At 50.5% G+C, this 11,146-nt stretch overlaps 1 non-coding gene across 1 annotated transcript; it reads right to left on the bottom strand.

The window, feature by feature from the left end:
• Positions 1–221: 221 nt before the first annotated feature.
• TRNAR-UCU (transfer RNA arginine (anticodon UCU)) lies at positions 222–295 on the bottom strand. Its single transcript has one exon. It is a non-coding gene; the product is annotated as a tRNA-Arg (tRNA).
• Positions 296–11,146: the final 10,851 nt, after the last annotated feature.

The raw sequence follows: 11,146 nt of genomic DNA, 5'->3' as shown, positions 1-11,146 counted from the left end.
GGGGTTCTCCTGGGAAGGCCCAGAGCCCCCAGCACCCAGGCTGCAGCAGGTTCTGTGTGGAGGAGCAAGGGGAGAGGGTTGAGAAAGGAGAGGAGAGGCCAAAGCCAAGGTTTCCCCAGGAGAGGGCTTTTCTCTCTTCCCAGAGCCTCCCCAAAGGGATAAATATAATGGGGAGTCTCTCTGGACAGCAGACAAAATAAAAGAGACACCTGCCCGGTGACCATCTCTGCCGGGACTCGAACCCGGAACCTCTGGATTAGAAGTCCAGCGCGCTCGTCCATTGCGCCACAGAGACCTCACCGCACACACAGCATCAGCACCAGAACTGAAAAAGCACTTACCTTCTGCATCACCCAGCCATCTCAGCATCCTGCCTCCCTGCTCAGGGTGGGGGCCTGGGAGGCTGGAAAATCTGGAGTGGAGATCCACCTGCCAGCCCCGGAATCACTGCAGTCCCAGAGCCCCAGGTCCAGCCCAGCTTGGAGGAGCTGCCCAGACTGTCCTCTTCACACACAACCTCCAGCCCGGGTGAGACTGGGAGCTCAGGCCAGCACTAGGAGAGCACTGGGTGCTTTTACTGGGAGGGATGCTAATGCTAATCCAGCAGAAGCCCCAGCCCAGCCACTCTACCAAGCTGCCTGCAGGCTCCTCCCCCAGCCCAAAGGGTGCAGCCCATCCTGCCTCATGCAGGCTGGCAGAGCTGGGAGCCTCCATCAGACAAAGGAGAGACTTCCTCCAGAAGCCATCCAAGAAGCCAGCCCTGTGAGCCAGCAGAGCAGCCCAGAAGCAGGGTGTTCACACTGGGCCCACTGGGCCGGGCAGCTCAGAGCTGGGAATAGTGTTTGTGTAGTCAGAGAGGTGTAGGACAGGATGTAGGTCAGGAGCATGTAGGACAGGAGCAGACAGAGCATGGTGAGTTTGAGTGTGTGTGTGTGTGTGTGTGTGTGTGTGTGTGTGTTTGCACATAACTGTGCAACTGTGTTGTGCATAACTGTGTGCACATGTAAGAGCATGTGTGAGTGTGCCTGTGTGTCTGAGTGTGTGTCCATATGTGTGGGCATGAGTTTGAGTGTGCATACGTGTGTGAGTATGCACAAGTATCAGTGTGTGTGAACATTTGTGAATAGACGTGTGTGTGTGTGTGTGTGTTAAGTGAATATGTCTGACTGTGTGTAAGCTTATGTGTGTGTTTCTGAGAGTGAACTGGGAGATCGTATGGATGTGTCTGAGTGTGTGACTTTGTATGCACGTGTCTGATTGTGACTGCATGTGACTCTGTGTGTGTGTGTGTGTGTGTGTGTGTGTGTGTGTGTGTTCGAGGATGAGTACAAGGGTGAGGGCAGCAGTTCCCTAGGACACCCAGATGCCCCCCACCCCTATGGGTACAGGCTTCCCTCCTTCATTCTTGTCTCTCCTCTCAGGCAACTAACTTGGAGAAGGATGGGTTCACTATCCATGTTGCTCATTGCATTGAGGACAATCACCTTGGCCAGCAGTAGCACCTTGATCTTACAGAGGACCCCAGCCAGCCCAAAACCATGGGAATTGCTGCTCTCTGGGCCCCAGTCACATGGAGAACAGCCCACCTCCCTGCAGCTCCCAGCTCAGTGGCCAGGAGACATGTTCATCCTGACAAAAGGTTGCCTTAGTGCTAAACACCAGGGAAGACACCTCTCTGCTAGGTGACACCCTTTTATACACACACACACACACACACACACACACACAGCCTCCAGGGAGGCTCCTGACCTGGACAGGAGTATGTATCAGCTGTATCAGCTCAGCCCCACCAGGAACCAGGTGATGGCTGGATGAGGGCAGGAAGCACTGAGCTGGATCTGGGGGCTCTTCCACAGGGGCTCAGTCACACAACTTGAGGGTGAATGCAAAGCCTGAGCCCAGACAGAGAGGTAAGTAGGACTGAGGATAATCTTGGTCCCAGGGAACACAGATTCCACCCAGTCACAATAGGTCACAAGACCCATGGCTTCCTCTGAACCCAGATCAGGCAGCCCTCTGAGCACAGTGGCCTGGAGGACTCAAGGGCAGAACCAGGGCATGGCTGGGTATCCCTGAAACGTAAAGGGCTGCGTAGAGATGCAGTGGGGAAAGGGGGTGTACTATGGTGCAATCACCTTGGTCTCATTCCACTCAGTGCAGGCATCGATCTCTACACAGACACCTCCCTTCTCGATGCAGAGACCTTTTCTTGTCCACCTAGGAAGTGGTTAGCCCTGTGAGTTCTGTCTGAATGTCCAGTTTAGGAGCCCACGTGGCCATGCCTGAGCCTCCCCCACAACCCAGAGAGGGGCTGAGACATGTGGGGCCCAGAAAGATAGGGCTGGGTGGGTGAACTAGGCAGGTGACCAGGTGAGAGAAGGAAGAAAGGCCTCACCACCAAGGACACAAGGGAGGAGGAAAGGAGGGGGTCTCATGGCCACCAAGGGCTGGGATCCCCAGGTTCATGTGCAGACCCAACCCAATGCAGAAAACCCTAGCACCAGGGCTGCCCGTAACCCTGTGCCAGGTAAGCCTCCAACTGAGACCACCTGCATCACTGCTTTGCTTCCTTTTATGAAGTGGGACGGTGACATCTTCTGCCAATAGAGATTAGTGGCTATCCCCACCTGCCACCCCCCACCTGTGAATAGAATTCCTGACTTAGCCATCTGGGGTCCCAGACTTCACTTGTTATACACAGCTCAGACCCAGCTCTTGGGAAGAGGGAAGAGGGCCTCCTAACTAGACTTTGGGCTCAAACTCGAGGAAGAAAATGATAAAAAATAAATAAATAAATTTTAAAGGGGCCGAAAAGAAGCAATTGAGTCCTTGAACTCAGCTGAATACAGTGCCTCCTTTCCCTCCTTCCAGTACTTACACGCTTGGGAAAGCTCCAGACATCCCCTTGTGGAAACCAGGCAGCCCTCTGAAGATTTGTGACTCTCTACTGCCTCTGCAACCCAACTTCATTCATGGGGTGCTGCTGAGACATAGAGGACACAGGGCCATACTGTCTCCTGGTGGCCTGAAAACAAATGCAACTCCATAGCCACCCCCACCCACTCAATGGGAGCCGCCTGAAGCTTCTGGAAGGTCCCACCACACCTGGTCTTATCAACCCAGCGACAGAAGGTGGGAGAGAACATGTGAAGAGCTCATCTTATTCTCACAGCCTCCACACTCACCTCCACACTCATCTCCACGTTCCCAAGATCTCCTCCCAGAAACCCAATACAAGCGCTGGCATGTCAGTCACTCTGTAGACAAGTGTCCGATCCAGGACCCCACCCCAAGCAAGGACCAACAGATATGTCTGGAAGAAAATCTCGGTCCTAGGTGCTTCTCCCTGTGTGTTCTAGACCTATGTCCTCATGTGTGTCCTCTGACCCTCAGCCTAGAGCTTATTCAAGTCTTTTCAAGGGCAGGAGATATGAGGATGGGCATAAGGGGGGAGCAGAACAGGGAGCTGGAATAGGACTGAACTCAAAGCATATAAAGGGGCTTAAACAATTGTTGAGTGTTTGTGTACTATCAAATTCTCATTACTTTTATTTAAAAAGAAAAAAAAGAAAGGAAGAAAGGAGATTCTATAATATTCTGTTACATTTCTGCCCTTCCATAGATGGGTAAACTATGCCTGTAGAGACTAAACTTATGGTCTATGGCAGAAACAGGACAGTACTATGGTCTAGCTGGAAACGCAGACCAGAAGAGAGAAGACAGTTAAACAAGAAAGGGGTTTACAGGTCATGAAATCTGGTTCAGCCAGGCCAAAAAGGGGCTGCACTACAACAATACGGCCACACGAGGGCAGCAGAGGCTCGCGGACGGCAGAACCAGTGACCGCATGAGGGCGTCAGGGAGTCAGTGTGGAGGATCTGGGTTTAACACACAGGCCCCAGGTGGGCGCAGGAGGCAGTGCAGGAGCAGGGGCGGGGCTGGTCCAGTTGAAGGTAGTAGTTCAATTTCCCAGGTAGCCCAGAGCAGTGTCCACCCTGGAGGCATCAGCTCTGCTCCTGAGCCTCCAGGGCAGCAAATTGACAAGATCTCTGGGCTCAAGTCCTGAAGGACACTAGTTCCTGAACCCAACTATCAATGAGAGAAGGGTCAACAGCTTCCTCAAATGACAGAAAGGGCAGCAGTGGGGGGCCAGGTCACCCCTCCAACATGCCCGAGGGGTGTTATAGGGAAACAAAAGGGAGGAGACACTATCCCTCCATGAACCCAGGGAGGCTGTTCACAGCAGAGAGAGAATCACCAAGCCCTCATTCATAAAATAAAGTGAAAAGTCAAAGACGTGGTTGCCCCTGCAAACGTGATGATTGTCTCCCAAGGGCTCATTCAGCAACATTAACTAAGCGCATACTATGTGCTAGGTGTTGTGTGCACCAACCTTCAGTTTCCAGCAGCTCAACTCTGATCATAATCAGGGTTTTCCTTCTCCTGGAGCTTACATGTGCAGGAAAGAGGGACAGACAGGAAACACATAAGAGGAATGGTCTGAGGATGGTATAATAGCTCATTTGGATAGTGCGCTGCTTTGCTATGTGGGCAACCCAGGTTTCAGCCTGGCCCCCACCACACTGAAGGAAACTCTTGTACTGTGGCCTCTTTCACACTCTCTCTACTTCTCTATCTAAAAAGAAAGCAGGGGGCATGGGAGGATTGGTCAGAAAGCAGCAGAGGATGACTGCCTGCTGGTACAGAAGAGGTGGGTGGCATCCTGCAGAGTGGCCTGGGCTTGGGGGGGTGTTAAGGGGGTCAGAGGTGTCAAGGGTGGTGAGTTGGCAGGAGGTCTGAGGTATGGGTAAGTCCAAGTCACACGGGCTGATGAACAAGGCAGGAGAAAACACCACGGAAGCCAGGGGTGGCGAGACACAGTGATGCTCGCTGGATTGGGAACCTAGGAGGCAGAGCAGGTGTGCAATGTCCAGGGTCCAAGAGTCATGGGGGTGCCTGCTTAGGAGCCTGTACAGTCAGTGACCCAGGGAAGAACACAGCATGTTCTATTAATAGCTGGTGCTATTCTACCCAGGCCCTCCCTCATTCTCAGACAACGCAGACAAATGCACAGCTAGCACCTTAGCTTAGAAGGCCTCTGTGTGAAAGTCTTGGTCACATGCACTCACTAATATGGAGCCTCTACTGCCTCTTTTGGTGTGAAAATCACTCCAGATCGAAGGGCTGGACTATCAACACACACAGGGGGACACAGCATGCCAGAAACGACTACTAGCTGAACACCAGTCACTTCCGGGTTCTGACTCTTTGAGTCCATGTCAGTCCCTGGGCCTCTGAAAGGAGACACTGGGTGACAGGGGACCAGCCTCCCACTGGCCTTGTCTCTCACCTCACTGATCCAGTCACCTATTCCTTCACCACCTCTAATGCTCCACCCACCAAGCAGGACTCACTCTGCCCCAGAAACCTGTTCACCATGTCCCCACCCCAGGCAGGGCCCCAAGGTGCTGGGAAGCACTGGACAGTTGGTCACTGAGCCTTCCTGCATGGTGCCAGGAAGTTCACCTCAGGCCTGTCTACACTGTGGGCTCTGGGCCACACACAGTGCTCTGCCTTGCCCACAGAACTAGACAAGCCCACCTGCAGCAGGCCTACTCAAGGTCACGGGGTGGGACAGTGAGCCTGGAAGGGATGGGCTTCAGAATAAATCAGCAGCCAGGCCCTGGTCTGTCCTGCCATCCATCACTGCCAGAGCTGCAGCAAAATGCTAATCCAGCAATGGCGTCCCCCACCCAGGCCCTGCAGAGCTGGGCACCACCTCCATCTGGACACCCTTTCCCATCGCCCACTGCTTCCCGCCTTGTGGGTTTGCAAAGGTTGGTCCATCTTCCCTAACACCTTCTTCCTTGCACACTGGTCTCCTGCCCTTCTTCCTGTAGGGTCCTCCACAGATGTCCTTCTTGCATTCTCCCTGGTCCTGTGCTGCCGGACAGACCAAGTTATTGAAGCATTTGTCATGGGCTGCTCAAGCCTGCCCCCTCCTGGGCCACACGCTCACTGGAGGCAGCTTCATGCTCTCCACTGGCAGCATCAAGACATTTCTTTCTTTAATTTATCTGTATTTTATTGGCTAGAGAGAGAGAAAAGTTGAGATGGAAAAGGGAGATAGATAGGCAGAGAAAGACACCTGCAGCACTGCTTCACCACTCTTGAAGTTTCTGTCCTGCAGATGGGGTCTGGGGGCTCAAACCCAGGTCCTTGTGCATGGTAACATGTACTATGCAATCAACCTGGTGCGCCACTGCCTGGCCACATCTCAGGGCATTTTTTACCATCCACTCTTACCTTGTAATTCTCAAAAGCAGACCCTCACAACAGACTGGCATTAATCACCCAGTATTTAGCACCCCTGGGTGGCACCCTATCCTCAAACCTGAGTCACTTCTCATAGACAAAATGGGACTCAAGATGCAGTGGGGATTAAAAGTGGGTCAGAGAAACCATGCTCATCTTATTTTGTAATTAAAAAGAGTAAAACTGTTCATATAAGGGTGTTGATTTTTTTGTTTGTTTGTTTGTTTGTTTTTGTCAGTAAACTGCAACAAACAGCCAGGTCAAAGCACCTAATTTCAAAGTGCATTGTGCATAGCTTATAAAATTCGATAAGGTATGGAGAAAATGACTCTGAGTTCTAATCTGGACCTGGAACTTGCTGTGCTTTTGCAGGCCCAAGCATATACTTTCACAAGTTGTGACTGTGACATCTTGATTCGATTTGTAAAATGTTATTAATTAATTAATTAATTTAGTAGAGAGAGCCAGAGAGACTGAGAGGGAAGGGGAGATAGAGAGTGAGACACAGCTATCAAGAGAGACTCCCGTAGCACTGCTTCACAGCTCATGAAGTTCTCCCCCTCTGTGGATAGGGACCAGGAACTTGAACCCAGGATACTGTGCATTGTAATAAGTCGTACTCAACCTGGTGTGCCACTGTTTAGCCAAGTGCAAGTAGATTTTATTGATCTTAACAAACAGAAAAGAATGCCCTGGTCCCCAAATTTTCTTTCTTTTTTAAGAAATGTATTTTCTTGTTTGTCTTTTTATTTATTTACTGTTAGAGACAGAGAGAAATATTGAAAGGGGAGGGGAATATATATATATAGAGAGAGAAAAAACAGAGACATCTGCAGCCCTGCTTCACCACTCGTGAAGCTTTCTCCCTTCAGGTGGGGACCAAGGGTTTGAACCTGGGTCCTTGTGCACTGTAATGTGTGAGTTTAACCAGGTGTACCACTGCCAAATTTTCTAGAACTCTTCTTGGAAACAGGCTTTGGGGCCAAGCTCCAAGTCCCACTCTAAGCCATTCACTGTGACTAAGCAGCCTCCTCCTGTCTTCAGATAGCCCTACATGACCCACTGGTTTCTCCCAGGGCCGGTATCCCCCAAGGCATTGGGCTACTTTCAAAATTAAAAGCCAATCTCAAAGGATGAAAATATTACACAATTGAATAGAAGCAAAAGGATGTAGCAGGGTCTCAAGTCAATTCCAAGAATCACATGTTGTGTTTAGCCCATGGGGATTGAACGAATACACAGGCAGACCAGGTCCAGCACCCACCTCAGGCACAGACACACCTGCAGGAGGTGAGCTGAGGGAGGCCATCATACTCATACCGAGCTTCTGGAAAGATGGTTCTATACAGATCATGTCCTATGTGCGTGCCCTTGCAGATTAATTCAGCAGAATACACTAAGAACCTATTGGGACATTTTTTTCCAAGTTTACCAAAGCACTAAGAGTAAAAAGATTCTTAAAAAAATCACTCTAGAGATTATTCTAGTAAGACCTGCTCTCAAAGATCATGCTATTCAAATGGGAAGAAAAAAAGCCATGAAAAAGATAAAGGAAGCAGAACAGAGCAGGAGTGGGCCCTCCAGTGATCAGTCCAGCCAAGTAGGTTTCACAGAGCATGAATGGATAAATGCAAGCTCAAGGTCACCAGATCTATGAGCTGAAGAATTCAGGCTCAGGTCAGAGGTGCAGATAGCAAGCTGTGAACTCATTAGCACTGAGGCCCCCAGGAAGGTTGGGAGGTTTCCTGTAGAGACCGTGTTACCGAAAAGTGAGGTTTGGTTTGGTTTGATTTGGTTTGGTTTGGTTTGAAGAGGGTTGACAGGTGTCACAATAGATACCATGAGTCTGCAGCAGAAGCAACAGCAGCCCATAGATTTAGCACAGGGTTTCAACTGCGTCTGGCATCATCATAAAAAATGTCCTTCTCCAGGCTGTGAATATGGATCAACCTACTGACGCCCATGTTCAGCAGAGAAGCAATTACAGAAGCCAGACCTTCAACCTTCTGCATCCCACAATGACCTTGGGTCCATACTCCCAGAGGGTTAAAGAATAGGAAAGCTATCAGGGGAGGGGATGGGATACAGAGTTCTGGTGGTGGGAATTGTGTGAAGTTGTACCCCTCTTATCCTATGGTTTTGTCAATGTTTCCTTTTTATAAATAAAAAATTAAATTAAAAAAATGTCCTTCTTGAGGGTCAGGCAGTAGCACGGTAGTGCAGTGGGTTAAACACACATGGTGCAAAGCACAAAGACCAGTACAAAGATCCTGGTTCAAGCCCCTGGCTTCCCACCTGCAGGAGGGTCGCTTCACAAGTGGTGAAGCAGGTCTGCAGGAGTCTATCTTTCTCTCTCCCTTTCTGTCTTCCCCCTCCTTTCTTGATTTCTCTCTGTCCTATCCAACAACACTGACACCAATAACAATGATAATAACAACAATGGCAACAAAAGGGAAAAAACAGCCTGCAGGAGCAGTGGATTCATGGTGCAGGCACCAAGCAAGCCCCAGCAATAACCCTGGAGGTAAAAAAAAAAAAATGTCCCACTCCTCTAACTGAATGTATTTTGTTCTCTGAGGTGCCCATAGTTTCACTGTTGTATGTGATAACAGGAAACCAACCCAAGGCCTCACATATATGCAACATTGCCAAAGGGCTTCCTAGGCCCAATTTTCCATTCATTATTTTCAGAGAGAGTAAAATGAGAGGGCAGAGACATCAAAGCACCACTCCACCACCCACAGAGCTTCCCTTGTTGCCATCCAAAGTGTTCCCATGTGGTACAGGGATTTGAACCCAGGGTTGTGTACACACACACACCACACACACACACACACACACACACACACACACACACACACAGCAAGGCCTAACAGCTTGAACCCAGGGTTGTGTACACACATACACACACACACCAAGGCCTAACAGCTTGAACCCAGGGTTGTGTACACACACACACACACACACACACACAGCAAGGCCTAACAGGTGAGCTCTCTCTTGGGCTCTACTTTCACCTCTGATGATTTTGCTTCTCTCTCTTTGGTTTCCTCCAAGAAGGAGCAGGGTCACCCTTCCACTTTGCTTCTTAGGCGCTAACAACATGCCACATCTGACCCTGTAAGAACAGCATAGGGGCTTCCAGGCAGGAGAGGGTGTTTATTGGACCATCTGGCATCTGTCTAATGCCACTCTTAATCTCTAAGAACTAAACTCTCAGGCTGGGTGGTGGTGCACCTGATTGAGCACATATGTTGCCATATGCAAGGACCCATGTTCCAGTCCTGGTCCCTACCTGCAGAGGGGGGGCTTCCTGAGTGATGAAGCAGGGCTGCAGGTGTCCTTCTTTCTCTCTATTTTCTCCCTTCCTTCTCAATTTCTCTCTGTCTCCAGAAAATAAATAAATGCTTTAAAACTGAACTTGCAATAAACAGGGTGCTAGCTTCCATTCAAGTCAGGCTAAGAACTTCAGGGGAAAAAAATCAATGAAACAGGATTTGTCAGCAAAAAAAAGAGGAACAATATTAGCTATGAGTTCAAACCATCCTACACAGGGCACTCACACCCACTGTTTATAAATGGCACAATTGTGCCCAGACCCGTCACCGTCACCCAGTGGACAAGTTCAGCCACACCGGGGGACCTTTGATTGGGGAGGGGTGGAGTACAAGTGCAGACATTTACCCAGAACACCCCTGGGTTGGTTGCGGTGGTTCCAATAAATGGGGTCCGGCTTATGGGCTTGAATAAAATTGCAAGTTAAACTTGATCAGGCAATCAGGGCTGGTAGGAAGATTAGTTGCATCTGTAGATGAGGGTTAGGGTAGGACTGTGAATACAATTAAGGAAAGGATGAAATGCAGGTGGGGGTTCTGAATTTGCTAGGGTGAATGAAGACTTGGTCATGGACACAAGCATAAGGCTAGGACACTGGTGGAGAACAAAAGAGGAAAGCAATGCAGAGACCTAAGCAGACTCACCGACCCAGGTACAGAGCAGCAGTGCGCAAAGCAGGGGTTGTCCTTCTCACAGGTGCGCAGGCCCCCATGAATATGCAATAACTCCCCTTACTCCCCCACACATACATACACAGGCACATGACTGAGTCCCTGCCCCAGGAGCCTCATGGGGACAGGAATGTGTGGCCCACACACAAGCTCAGAGCCAGAGCGCATTCCACACACCCCTCCACCATGCCCCAGGGGTACAGCTGCTGAGTGGACAGGGCAGCCAGCCTGCTTGCTCCCCACTGCCCCACCCCCACCCCCGCAGCTTCCTCTGTGGCTGTGGCTGTCTCTTTAATCCCAGACACTCCTTGGCCAGTCTCTGGGAGACACCCTGTGTGTGTGATGGCATGTGTGAGTGGGGTAACCATAGAGACCCCAGGCCAACACGGACACATGGCATGCTGGGCTTTCATGATGGAGAATCCTGGCCACTGGGTCTTTGTCCATGGAGTTTGCTTCCTCATGAACAGGGAGAAAAGTTTAGGGAGCCCCGATCCTGGGTGGGGTTCCCAAGTAAGAGTGACTACCCTGTGCTCTGGCACTGGCACAAAAGCTGGGTCACAAAGCAGAGGGTCTCTGTGGCTACCCCATCCAGCCCCATAGTCCCTTCAGTGTCTATGTCTCCTGCCCCCTCTGCTCCACTAGGCTCAGAACTGAGTGTGCTTGGCACTCCCTCCCACTCAGCACCCTTGGAGTCTAGCTCTTTGATTCTGCAACTCTTAATCCAGTGATGGATTCCTGCTGGAAAAGGTGCCAGGGTGGGACAGTAGAGTACCAAGCCAAAGCTGGTGGAGCAGAAAATGGAAAGGGAGGCTGAGAGCTGG

This window comes from Erinaceus europaeus, chromosome 9 (genome assembly GCF_950295315.1).
Source record: "Erinaceus europaeus chromosome 9, mEriEur2.1, whole genome shotgun sequence".
Classification (NCBI taxonomy): Eukaryota; Metazoa; Chordata; class Mammalia; order Eulipotyphla; family Erinaceidae; genus Erinaceus; species Erinaceus europaeus.
The sequence above is the reverse complement of the archived record's forward strand: the minus strand, read 5'-3'. Positions and strand labels throughout refer to the sequence as shown.